Here is a 14,464-nt window from a genome sequence, read left to right on the forward strand (position 1 = left end):
AGTATTAATTGCTTTTATGAATTTGCATATAATTTTATGTTTTTTTGCGATAATTGTACTGCCTGCTTTTGTGATTTGATATGCCTAAATCGAATAAAGCTCGTTTTGACTTGGACTTTTGAGTAGCAAGTCCAGATAACAACAGGTCCCTCCGTTCAGAGTTAAATATTCATCAGTGCTTCCAGGTTTACTAGGGATATAGAGAGGAGAGTTAGTCGGTCTCAAGAAGATATTTGTGCGGCAAAACTGAAGTGATATACATAAAACAGACAGTGGTGGCTGCTCCGCTAAGGCACAGGAACATCCAGGCATTCGCCCCCGGGCATTCGTTGCGCTTTATAAATTTAAAAATCAAATCAGGAGCGTTGCCCAACTGTTTTATGCAGTGTAAAAAAAGGAAAAATAAAATGGTAATAACTCTAGGTTATTATCATTTTTTTTCCTGTTGCGATGTCTTAGTGGGGCTAGCCTGCTCTCAGAGCAGGGGGAGGAGTCGTTTACACCCCCTATGTGAGTATGAGTGATTAGCCAGGCCTCTCGGGTCAGCCAAACAGTCATGTGCACATAGCATGTTCTCCTTGCAGGCTGCATTACAGCCTGCATTAAGAACATGCCCACCCCTTCAACCCCTGGCTGAGCGCCATGTCACAGCACTCAGACCAATCACAATACTGCATTGCAGTGCTGTGATTGGCTGAGGAGAGTGTGCGAGACCTGGTGCTTCCTGTTTCCCACAAGAAGCCAGGAAGAGGACACAAGAGAGGTGGCGGTGGGCGGCCAGCCAGCAGGTAAGTGATTATTATTATTTTTTAACCTGATCCTTCCCACCCCTTACACTGCTGCTTCCAGGTAGCAGCCACCACTGGGAACAGAATGGTTTATGCAGCTCTCAGGATGAAATCTGTTTAAACCTAGGTGTGATTTAACAGAAGTGTAGAGAAATTAGCTCCTATAAAATTGTTTTTTAGGTTAACCAGCCTGCAAATGTTAATGAATGCTACCAGGCACTCAGTTCTTAGGAAAATATTAATGAGGTCAACCCAGATGCGAAATACATGATGTAGTGTCTTGCTGAATACATATACACGCAGACACAGGGTGATAGATCACAGCGTCTTTATTCATGTCCTTCCTCGTCGTGGTCTAACGGCTAACTGCCGTCCCTAGCCCCAGCTCCTCCCTTTTCGCCCGCCCTCGTCCACCCTCGGGCTGGTCCTAGTGCCCTACAGCTGTGGTCACTTGTGGACATAATTACATCTCCCCCCTCTGTAACAAAAGAAAGAATAAAACAAAAACAAAATAACACAGCAAATAGTTTGCACCCCTTCTTTCCAGTCGTTACTGTCTCTACTTGTAGTTCTTCAATCAGGCGGGACAGTTTAGTGATGACCCGTCTAGGGCGCGATTGGAGATCAGCGCTGTCACGCTCGCGCTCGTCGTTGGTTTCTATCAGTGTCTGACTGTGGTGTGGTAGCGTCTCTTGTTCTCTTTTCTCTACTCTTGGTTCGGTCAGTAGTTCCTTGACATTGGGGCGGCACTTCTTAAAGTATGTCCCGTTACCGGTAATTCGTCTCCCGTCAGCCTCCGCAGTGATCATAGTTCCGTTCTGTTGTGTCACTCGGTATGGTGCTGGATGCTTTTGTGGATGTGCAAAGTTGTGCGAAGGGGAATCGGGAGTATTCGTCCATGATGACTAGGACATATTGGCCCGACTTGACTGGCCCAAAGAAGTCAATGACAATGTGTTGCCAGACACTCTCCGGTAGTGGAGACATTTTGTAGTGGTGCAGGGGGATCTGGACTGCTCACTAGTTGACATTGCGGGCAATCTTACTCATCTTCAGTTTCTGAGGTGACTGTGGAAAGCTCAGCTTGATGTTGGCAGTCTGTCTTCCTTTTGTGGCTCTTGTTCGATTGACGCTCAATCTCCTTCATGAGGGGATGTTGTTCTGGTTCTCTTCCGAGCACCTGCATGTGATTTTGCTTCTTGTTGTCTTGTCCGGTCGAGGGCAACACTGCGCTCCTGTGCAAAGCCACGTATGCCAGACAGTAAGGCGCTATCTAGAGAGACCATCTTAGCTTGGTTCGGGGACTCATTCGCTGCCTCTTGTTGTCTCACCCATTCGCATTTGGGACTGGTGAACCCTTTGACCATCTGGGCATGTGCATGTTTCTCTCTCATTTGATGATGATCTGTCTCTGTTAACGCGTCTGGCTTTCCTTGCAGAGTGACTGGATAGTCCTTTCCCATCCGGTGAGTAATGTCCACTATAGCTCTTTTTTTTCTGTAGGCTCTCTTGGTCAGCCTCGCTGACCCCATCAGTGATGAAGGTATATTGTTTATGTCTTGAAGTACCTGTGACTGACATGACAGGTTGTCTTGTGAAGTGATTGTGTATTTAGAGACATTAGTGTGAGATACGTTGCTCTTGATGGGAAGAACGTCCTTTTGTTCTGTGGTGTGTTCAGGTTGTTGACGCCATGGCCGTCGTCGGGACCATGACTCGGTCGACTCGAGGGATCGAACAGACGTGCTTTCTAAATCGGAAGAGTCTTTTGTCAATTTCCTTTGATAACGTTCCTTTGAGTGTGTCTTGAATGGAGGGTTTCTGAAACAAGTAGGTCGTGACGAGCTGCTCCTAGAGTCGGAGTTCTCTTTGGGATATTTCTCCGTGTATCTTTCTCGAAGTGACTTAGGTGTCATCCTACTGGAGAGGTTGTTTGATAACCACATGTTTATTTCTTGTGTTTGATCCCTAGGTATTTTGTCTCTGCCTCTCTCGTGTGATGATAATGGCCTCCTCTCCGTTTCTTCATTGTCTCGGATGTCGTGGATGCGTTTGTCTTCCTCTTTCCGGTGTCGGAGTGGATCAGTCCGGCTTGCGCAGTTTGCTTCTTCTTCCCGCTTGTTCTGTGCACTGACATCTGTGTTACGGGTGTGATCGTGTACCGATTTCCAGTGTTGACTTGACTGGTCCAGTCTGCTACAGTTTGCCTTTCTTGCACATCTGTTGGGCAGGCTGTCATCTGGTCCATTGGTGCGATCTGTCCCACTTGATACGTCATCCGCTTCACAGTCGGTTGCACCATATGTTGAATGACTCCTTGAGGTTGAATAGCTCCTCGAGGTTGAATAATTCCTTGAGGTTGTCTCAGTGGAGCTGTCGCAATCCTGGATTATCTCAGTCTTTTGTGTTGTTGACTCAGAGTATTTCATGTCACTTTGTCTCTCCCATTGTCTTGAGTTTGATCTGCCTTCACCCTCCCCGTTTCTGGTTTTGTGTGGTTCTGGGGGTTTATTCGCAGACATGAGAGATGTCTCTTTCCTGGTATCTTTGTGTCTTGAACTTAGGTACACTTCTTTTGATATTTCTCTTCCTTTGACCCGCTCTCCAGCTTCGACCTTCCTGATGATTTCCTTTAACGACCAATGTCCTTGAAGGATCTTGTGCTTTGTAGTAGAACTTGGACAGCCTTCGATTACCCGGAGTCGAACTGCGTCCTCATTTGTAAATGTGTTGAAGTGGCAGCATTGTACCAGACTTTGCAACCGGGTGATGAAGTTTGGCAATGATTCTCTTGGTTCCTGCAGTGCTGTGTTAAAGGCGATGCGTTCATGATCCACATCTTCCTTTGCGTTGAAATGGGCGCGTAGCGTCTCTTGGAGTCTTTCATAGGTCTCTGTGTCCTTTTCAGAAAATGTTCTGATTAAGCGTCGGCCCTCATGACCCACCAGCTGGAGCAGTAGTATCAGACATTTTCCATCTCTTCGCTCACCGGTGGCGTCAAGAAAATCGTCCAGTGATTCCAGCCACCGGTTCCATTTAGGACCCAAACTCTGAATGTCAGTCTGTGTCACGGGGGTGGCACTTCAATGTAGGGATTGGATCGTTGTGTTGCTTTTCCCACGCCATGAGGGAGGAAGATTTTGATCTGCTACTGTCACAGGACTGTTTCCTTTGCTTCCCGTCTTCTTTTCTGACCCTCTTCGGCCGCAATCCTTGGTCTAGTCGTGTCCTTCCAGGTTGGTAAGATCCGCAGCTATCTCGGTATGATTCTGGATAATTTATTTTCTCACCTCCTTTATTTTAATTATTTCTCTTCGCGTAGCATTAAAGGTTTACTTTGGTACTTGCCTTTGCTCATGCTTGTTGTGTTCCAGACCTGCATTTGCTTGTGTTTGTCGCATTCGAGATTTGCACTGTCTTGTGCTTGTTATGTTTCTTTATTGCTTGCTCGTCGTTATTTACCGTTGTCTTCATGTATGTCTTGTATTTGCTTGTGCTTGTTTGCTATCTCCGTTGCACTCGCCAGTGCTTGTTTGTTGCTTTCGTTGCGCTTGCCAGTGTTCGTTTACACTATTTGTTGCACTCGCCAGTGCTTGTTTGTTACTTCTGTTGCATTTGCCAATGCTTGTTTGTTACTTCTGTTGCTTTTACCACTGCTTGTTAGTTACTTCCGTTGCATTTACCAATGCTTGTTTGTTACATCTGTTGCATTAACCAATGCTTATTTTCTGTTTGCCTCCTCTGCCTGACTTAAAGATGGCCGCCGATGGTCCCTCGCAATGGGGATTGGACACTGCTGCCTGACTTCAAGATGGCCACGCGGGAATCTCGTTTCTGGCGAGATTTCGGCCGTTTTTTTCTTTCTTCACCGGAGTCACATTTACTCGGCGTTTCCACTCACCGCTTGCAGCCAGGATCCACCGCTGGATTCAACGGTCAGGTGGGGCAGCTTTCTTTTACTTTTGCCGCCGGGGTGGGCTTCCGGTGGGCACTTTGGATGGGACGCTCCAGCCTCTCCACGTGGGGCGAGCTCCTCCGTTTCTTCCGCCGCCGGAGGCACTTTGGACGGGACGCTCCAGCCTCTCCACGTGGGGCGAGCTCCTCAGTTTCTTCCGCCGCCGGAGTGTGCTCCCGGTGGGCACTTTGGATGGGATGCTCCAGCCTCTCCACGTGGGGCGAGCTCCTCCGTTTCTTCCGCCGCCGGAGTGGGCTCCCGGTGGGCGCTTGTGCAGCACGCTCGAGCCCTCTACACGTGGGGCGAGCCCCGGGCTGGTCGATTACCGCCAGGTTGCTGGGGTGGATGCCTCTTCTATGGGGACGTGCACCGATTTAGCCGCATCCCATACCTTCGTCGCCAGATGTAGTGTCTTGCTGAATACATATACACGCAGACACAGGGTGATAGGTCACAGCGTCTTTATTCATGTCCTTCCTCGTCGTGGTCTAACGGCTAACTGCCGTCCCTAGCCCCAGCTCCTCCCTTTTCGCCCGCCCTCGTCCACCCTCGGACTGGTCCTAGTGCCCTACAGCTGTGGTCACTTATGGACATCTTAATACATGACACAATGAGACATATCAATTTCAGAAAAAGACATCTGAGACCATGCAAGAATTGCTTGACCAGCCCTGTCCTTCACTGTGCACCCTGTGCTGCTTGAAATGTCCAGTGACTGGCCCTCATGGGTTCCAGGATCCAAGGCTTGCTTCCATACTGCTTATATGCACAAAGGAGCAATTTTCAATAGCGTGTTTTTCTGTGACAGATGACAATCAGCATTTCCACTATTTTGATTTGATATTGTAAGTTAAAATGTCCACTTTCTATACACTTCATGTGTACCTTTCTAAGCCAGACACCTCCTGAAGCCTTTGCAAACACACCAGGGGGCCACAAAGCGCACAACAGGAGTGAGAGCACATCTCTGTCGTCATGCAATATCATTACAAAGAGGTTAATTAGGCGTAAGAGGCCATAGGAAGTCTGGGAGCTGGGGATTGGTATGAGCAGATCACAGCAGCCTCGAAAATGAATCTCAGCAGCAAGATAGAGTGGCGGATAGGAAGAATCAGACAGCACTGCGGAGAATACGGGGGGAGGAGGGGTGGGGGGTCTGATCTTTATCCCAAACACCCCCAAGCTTAACAAGGTATGAGCAAGACCGGTTAAAGAGACCTAACAGCCTCTTTTGGTAAGACTCCAGTTTATCGTTTGCGCTTTCTCGCCGCTCAACGCTGGAGCTCCTGTATTCCCCTGCCACTGAGGCAGAATGACAGCTTAGTAGAAACAGAAGAAAGACAAGTGTACTGGGCTCCTGGTCCATTTAATTCACAAGGCAGAGTTGGACTGCTACCATGGCCGCCAGCACTGGATTTCTGAGCGGAGCGAGTTTCACTGGCAGGGACATCTACGACTCAATGGAGTATGGACTTGCCCCAGAGGCAGCAGCCCCAGCACAGGTAAGGAACACGTAACTCAGAGTAAACGGAGAAAATAGACAGCCTGATCCTGCTCAGCACAGTCAGTAAGGGCATAGCACGGGTAACGGCCACTAGTGAGAAAACTAGTCCTGACGATAAATGCACAGCTGTCTTTCTGCACAGTGCATACAGATAGACACGGGCAACAGAATAGTAAGACCCCAATACACGGGTAGCTAACTTCAAAAAGTCAGCAGTGTAAATTGTATTGTTTTCTGTTTTTGTTGTCCTATTTTTAAACACAGCACTGCACAGAATTTGTAATGCTACATTGTACTTGGCTTTCCGCTCCATTTACAGTGACTTCAAGACATTAACTGGTTGGGAGTGGCAGACATGTGATGCGTGCAACTGTGTCTTAGGCTACTGCGGGGCTCCGCTCATAATTAAATTAAATCACTATTGCCACATTCTGCTCTCCTCCGATTGGTGAGAATGGAATTGACTAGAAACCACCCCTTCCGTACATCAGTGGCTAAGGCGACTGTGTAATAGCTCTGGCACTATTAAGGTTCTTTTCTTCTTAACTCAGTTGTAGACAAATTAAACAAGCATTGGCCGCACGCACGCCTCGCACTTAAAGTAAAAAAAACAAACAAGCCCTGTAGTTGTGTGCGCGCACTAGTAGCAGGGGGGAGGTGGGAGGCCTGAGCGATTCCGTTGCGGGAGCGTGCGACCATATGGTGTCACCATATGGCGCCGCGCGCTCCCACAAGTAAATCGCCTCACGTGCACGCGTTGCCATTGAAGGCAATGGAGCGCGTGCACGTGTTTGGCTGAAAAGCCATGGCGATCGGAAAAGGTCTTTTTACCCTAGCATCGCATGCGCGCTGCGTAGGCAAGACCTAAAGACTGCTTAATGTCTGCAAAATTGGTTTTTAGCGTGTGAGCCACACAGTGAGTACCTTTCAGTGCCACAATTCGACACAACATCACTGGACTTCTCTCCAGAGCCGCGTGTCATTCAGAAGTGTTGCACCGGCTGTGATAAAAATCCACTTCCTGGTTGCAAGTAACACAGGCGCCCCAGCATCCCAAACTTGCTGTGCTTGACATGATAATATTGGGCTATGAGGCAGTTACACTTGCGCTCAGGAATCTCACTGCACTATTCAAATCTCTAAGAGTCACACCCAGTCCATACTTTAAATCTGGCTCACAGATAAATTTTGGCAGCAGTACAGTTTGTTTTCCCTCACACGCCTCTGGATCTTCCTTACCCTGCACCTTTTTGGGTCACAACAGCCAAACCGCCAGGCTGCCTGTGGTCCTGCGCTCATTCAGCTTTGCTTTTCCATTTTCCTTGTAAAAATTACTGGAACCTTAAATTCAATTCAGTGTTGAAACCATGTGCAGTTATTTTATGTGGTCCACCGCCATCTTGAATTATTTCGGTAAGTGATCCCGAGGTTGTGTATCTGTTAAGGCTTTGAGGGGATTGTATCATTAGCTTCACAACAGAATACCTACTTGACAAGTAGAATGCCTTAGCAAGCTCTCTTAATAATGAGCTTAAAACATGCAGCACATATGTGCGTGTCACCTCCATGCCACGACCGAGGCCCGTGGAAGGATCCCTCAGGAATGGACACACTCCACAAGAGACTGAGATGTGGGGGCAGTCTCTGCAGGTGAGGGAAGGTGGCTGACAGGGCTGGAGTCAGACCCTCCCCCACCAGCCCACAGGAGATGAGACATGTGGGATCAGACACCCTGGCCAACAGTGTGACCATGATGCAGTAGTTGTAAAGAAATGTCTCTTAATCTTTTTTCAGAAATGTGACTACTCCGAACTACATCCCCTGTGTTCATTGATAAACAACATGACGCTGAGCCAGTTATGTTTATTGTTTGAATCTGTGTTACCAAAAATGATACATAAAGACCTTGAAAAAAAAAAAGGACTGGAATGAGGCTTTAGAAGACACAGAAGGAGGCATCTGAGGACTTGAAGAAGGATGTGATGCCTGGAATGAGGGGTCAGAGATCTGGGCAGAGGTTTTAGGGTTGAAATGAGGCTTCTGGAGACTCAAGAGGATGCTATGGACTGGAGGGAGGTCACTGCAGACTGGAGAGAGATTCCGTAGGACTAGGAGCAGATATGAGGATTACACTGAGGTTTTTGAGAACTGGATGAGACCTCTTCAAATTGGACGGAATTTACTAAAGAATGAGGCCTGAACATAGCTTTACCTACATTTCAATGATGTTGGGAAGCCCTGAAGGGATGTTTTGAAGACTGGCTTCCTAGATAGGACATTTTAAATGAGATTTTACACAACTCTGAATTGAGAGAAAACCTGAGGGGACTTTTCCAGACTGTACATGCGTTTTGTGTGTGTTCAGAGTACTTTAGTTAAGTTGTAAAGATACAAATATGTGTTGTGAAGACAGCAGCTCATTTATGTAGCAGTTATTTCAGGACTCAAAGGAGTGTGCTGAAAACTCGCAGGTATTAATGAAAATTTAAGAGCGTTTCCTAATAACACGTGGGAGTATTCCAAGGGCCTACATTTTTAGGAGAATCAAAGGTATCTTCTAAGGACTTAAGGTTTATTTTGAGGATGCAAAGTGATTTTACGAGGATCGAAAAGTTTCCTAACACTTTGTGTGAGCTCAGTGGTGGCATTTACACACTGCAACAGCGAGACCTGCTCCTTACACACTGAGAGGAGGATAATAAACCAGCCTTCTCTGCTTAGGGTGCTTCTGACATCCTGCAAAACAGAGAAACAAACACAGAGAAATCAGTTTCCACAGGAGATGTTAAAGTTATGGCAGTATTTTTAGGAGTGAAACACTTCTATCTATGGTTAAAAACAGTGAATGAGGTCACATGGCATAGCAGACGATGATATTCTGAATAGTAATGAAATAGCACAGTGTCATTCTGAATGGAGTCACAAAACCCAGCACATTCTGATATTCTGATTGGAGTCACTTGACGCATTGTATGATGTTCTCAACAGGGTCACATGCGTGGGCATCATTTAGGGATTGCCAGGGGTCTCGGCTGCGACTCCTGGCTTGCACCTTCAGACCCTGACACTGCTTGTGTGACCCGTGGCCTCAGAGGTAGCAAAATAAGCACCAAGAAGACAGACGCTGCCCGCCTTAGTCGTGCCCCACCTTCGTTATCTGCCAATTCTTTATTACACTAATAGTGAATAATACCTTATTATTCCCTATTGGTGTAATTAAAAAAATGAGGCACCAGGATCTAGAATGAGAACTTCAGTGGCAGATTAAGTAAAAACATTTTTTTAATGTCCGTAGGGTGCGTGCTGGGGGATGAGTGTGTGTCTGTGGGAAAGAGTGTGTGTTTGTGAGTGTATGTCTGTATGTAGGAGCATGCGAGTGTGTAAGTAAAAGTGAGTGTCAGTGAGGAGTAGTGAGTGAGAGCCACTAAAAGCTAGTGAGTGAGAATAAGTGAGATTGAGTGTCAGTGAGTATGAGTGAGTCAGAATGAGCGACAATAAGAGTGAGTGCACATGACTGAAAAAGCATGAGTGAGTAAGAGAGGGAATCTGAGTGTGAGTGTGTGTAAATGAAGGAGAGAAAATGTGTGTGTGTGAGAATGACGGAGTTAGAGCAAGTGAGTATGAGTAAGTGGGTTGGAGTCAGAGTAAGAATGAGTGAGAGTGAGTGAGAATAAATGAGTGCAAGTGAGATTTAATGATGGAGTGTGAGTGAGAATGAGTGTGAGTGAGAATGAGAATGAGTGTGAGTGAGAATGTGATGTTATGCTTGCTAGTCTGCCATTGGCCCTTACATACTGAAGGTAATTCGTGGCTTAGAGAGGGGTCCATGGAACCATTCTACCCCTGGCATACTGGAGGCAATTGTTAGCATGACAACCACCTGTGAAAACTACTGCTTCTGGCATGCTGGAGGTAAATCTTGGCATAATGGAAACCAACTAATTAATACTGGCACACTTGAGGCAATTCTTTGGCATAGGGGCACCCAAGGTAAAATGCTGGCATTAGCTCATTGGCGATGCTTCTTCGCATAAGAGAGGAAAACCATGAGACATGAGTGGGGGGGTAACAATTACAAAATTTTAGTCCCGATGTACTAGGTGTAATTTCACCCAGCTGTTGTTTCTCTATGGGGCTGACAGTGCATTGCACCCGTGTATTTGTTTCCCTTTGGCCCCTAAAATGCATTTAAAAGGTTTTTATTCCCGGCTAGGGCACTTTTATTTCAGCCGCGGGCTGGATGTACATTGTAGGCAGCGGACTTTTAATTTATGAGTGGGTGGGGGTGGGGCATCATTATAGACAGCACCGGAAGAGGGTCTGGGTCTGAAGACATGTAAGTGTGCATATCGAGTTGGACGGGTGTCTTCCCACAGCCAACCCAAAAGTCACCCAAAAGGCCTCTCCTACCAACACAACGTTAGTGAGCCGGGAATAAAAAAATTCTAACTATCACGACAAAGAATTTTCAATTCTATCAAGGACACAGAGGCAAGGATTGTGCTTCTCTTTGCTTTACCAGTAAAACAGGATGTTCCCTTGGCTTTACTGCAAAACACAGCAGCCAATAAACAACTTTAAACTTAGCATACCCCGGAAGTACAACCCGCTCCATAGTATGCACCAATCACTATCAGTACATTAGTGCATTTAGGTCGTCATGAGCACATCACTTTCTCTTTCTTTGCATCAAACTTTTACCCACAGTCCACAAACTTGACTGCCGAACACTGGACCACCAATTTCTTCATCGACGAGAGTCCAAACTTGAGCACAGAATTTCATCTCCAGAAACAGAGTCGATGTCACTAGTGCCTTAGGCCGGCTTGTTTTTTTCTCCTAAAATGAGAATAAATGTTGTAATATGCCATTCACCGAATGTGTGCCCACAACAAAATGGGCAGGATGAAACCCTATATAAATATGTGCTACCAACATCATTATCAAAAATATTACAAAAGTCCAACAACATAGGGAAAAAACACAGTTTCATGGGTGGGATAATCCTCGCCTCCGTGTCCTTAATATAATTGAAAATTCTTTGTCGCAATAGCTAGAATTTTCTTTATTCTATATCAGTCCACGGAGGCTCAGATTATTCTAGTTTAAAGTTGACTCACCACATTAGTAGCAACATCTGTTATGTTATGTTATGTTATGTTATAAAAGCTTTTCTATAGCGCACGGCTACTCCCAGGAGTGTCCCGGCACTTTGGCAAAGAGAAAAGTCAAAAGAGAAATACATAACACAATGCACTGCACGGGCGGCAAAGATTTTACTGGGCGAAAAGCCACGTCTTCAGGTCTTTTCGAAAGGCAAGCAGATTAGACGACGTTCGCAGAGCAATAGGGAGCTCATTCCAGCAGCAAGGGGCCAGAAAACGAAAAGAGCGACCTCCAGTACGAGCGCGTTTAATTATGGGGACAGTAGCTTTGGCTAGTCGTGCAGACCTCAAGGCCCTCGTTGGAGCATAAAAAGCCATCCGTTTCCGGAGATACTTCGGGCCGATGTGATGAAGGGCTTTGTAGGCCAGAGATAAGATCTTAAAAGTGACTCTCTTGGCAATTGGAAGCCAATGAAGTTTCTCTAGCAACTCTGATGCACGCGCCCTTCGCGGCAGTCCAAAGATGGCTCTGGCGGCCGAGTTTTGCACGACCTGCAAACGAGCTAAGAGATATTTAGGGAGGCCTAGGTAGAGGGCATTCGCATAGTCAAGCCGCGAACCTATCAGGGCTTGAACTATAATTTTTTTGTGTTGAAGGGAAATTAGTGGGAGGAATTTCCGCAGCATCTTCAAGATGCCGAAACACTTTCCAGTCAGCCCTATAACCTGGGGTCTGAAAGAGAGATTTACATCGCATAAGATGCCCAGATTTTTGGCTTTTTGCGAAGTTTCCCCAGGCAGTGCCATGTCCCGCGGCCACCAGGACCTCCACTCGGGATTAGGCGGACTTCCAAAGAAAAGCAGCTCCGACTTATCTGAGTTGCATTTCAGGCTATGACTCTGAAACCACTCGAACATGGCTTCTAAACACTCCCTAATCTGATTGCTGTCAAAATCTTCACCCTTGTTACACGTGAAAAGTAGCTGGGTATCGTCAGCATAGGATATGATCTGGGCACCAAAAGATTCCACTACCTCCGCCAGAGGAGCCATATAGATATTGAACAGGGTGGGGCTCAGAATGGACCCTTGTGGAACCCCTACCTCCAGCGGAGGCATTTCAGCGGAAAACGGGGGTGCCCAGACCACTTGACGGCGGTTGGTAAGAAATGACTTAAACCATTCCAACACCGTCCCCCGCAAACCAATCTCCCATAATCTTGAAAGGAGACCGACATGGGGGACGGTGTCGAAAGCCGCCGACAAGTCCAACATGACCAGAAAAGCTTTCCCTCCACCATTCAGAGTCTCTCGAATGGCATCAGTTACCTCTAGCAAGGCTGTCTCCGTGCTGTAATTCGCACGGAAACCAGATTGAGAGTCGTGCAACAAGTTGTTGTTCTCTATGAAGCTGGCAATAGAGAAGTGCACGTGTTTCTCAATCACCTTAGCCATGGCTGGAAGAAGGGAAATTGGTCTATAATTCACGTCTACAATTGGTTTATGATACAAACGTTTTGAATGTAGAATCAGAAGACCAATCCGCTGCAGTCATGATAGCCTCTACACGAAAACCTGTAGCCAAAGCCTTGGAAGCCTTAGCCCCTCTTACTAAATGAGCGCCAAAGGCTAAAGTGTCAATACCTGCCAACTGCAACAACCTGGCTAGAGTTGCGGCAGAGACTCGGCGGAAGGGTTTCTGTAAAGAAATCAACAACTGTCCTGAAACATCTGTCCTAAATTCTCGAGTGCAATCCTAACACTTCATACATTGGACAACACATAACTTACTGTGATGTGGAAACTCTACCTGCTATGTCCAGGGCATGAACATCTGAGACGCGTCTTCATGATTTCAAACACAACAAAAGTGTCAATTTGGCCGATAATTGCTTACATGAAAGGCCCTAATTCGCCGGCCAAATCCGAAGGAAACGTAATACCACATTCACATCCCACAACTGAGAGTACAGGGGGCAGGCAGGAGGATTGACCAATCTGATACCACGCAACACTTTACAGACAGTGGATGCTCTCCCACTAGTTTGCCATTGACATGAGGATGACCTGCCGAAATTGCTGATCTGAAATTGTTAATCGTCCTATACGCCAAACCGGTACTTGCCATCTCCGAGAGAACGTTAACAATCATATGGATACTGGATCCCAAGGGACCCCCTTGTCGTGCAGTACACCAACCAATCAATGTACGCCAAGCAGACTCATATCGCTTATGGGTAGCAGGCACCCAGTATTGGGACAGGAAGTACAAAGTGTCTTCCGAAAATCCTGGCATCAGCCAGCGTCTCTGGAAAGTCTCCACGCCATGAGGGACAACAGACCCTATAGGATGAGTAGATGAGGTTGACCCAGCGGGTCTGTGAGTATCTCGAGAAAGGACTGCAGACGAACTGGGAAGGCACACGACAGGGCCAGTGCTGCTGGGAACCACGCTTGTGATCTCCAAAACGGGGATACTAGAATCACCTCCGCACTCTGTCTGCGGATCTGTGCCAACGTTCTCTGAATCATGGCAAACGAGGGAAATGCATAAAGTTTACCCGTCATCCATGATTGAAGAAAGGCGTCTGAGTTGCTTGCTAGAGGGTCCGGCCGCCAACTGTAAAAACTGGGGCAGTTGTGTATTGAGCCTGGAGGCAAAAAAAACTATTGTACAAAGGCCCCACTTGGCGTTAAGTTGATGAAAAATTCTAGGATGAAGACGCCAACCGCTGGAGTACCGCAGGAAGCGGGAGTTCCAGTCCGCTACCACGTTGGTGCAGCCCGGAATATACTCCGCTGTCACCGATATGTGATTCTGTAGGCAATAGTGCCAGAAGTCAATGGCTATTTCCACTAATAAGCGTGACCTCGTGCCACCCAGACGATTGATATATCATACTGCTGAGACATAGTCCATTCGGAGCAGTATACAACAACTCGCCTTGTGTGGTGACAGGGTTCAAATCGCAAACGAACCCACCAAGAGTTCCAGGCAATTTATGTGGAGTTTGCTGGCATCTGATTCAATCAGTATCTCTGGGACTGACGGAAAGATGGCCTTGTCATTCCAGGCGTCCATGTGGTCTAACCACCACAAAATCTCTGTCCT

Source organism: Lissotriton helveticus, chromosome 5_1 (genome assembly GCF_964261635.1).
Source record: "Lissotriton helveticus chromosome 5_1, aLisHel1.1, whole genome shotgun sequence".
Lineage (NCBI taxonomy): Eukaryota > Metazoa > Chordata > Amphibia > Caudata > Salamandridae > Lissotriton > Lissotriton helveticus.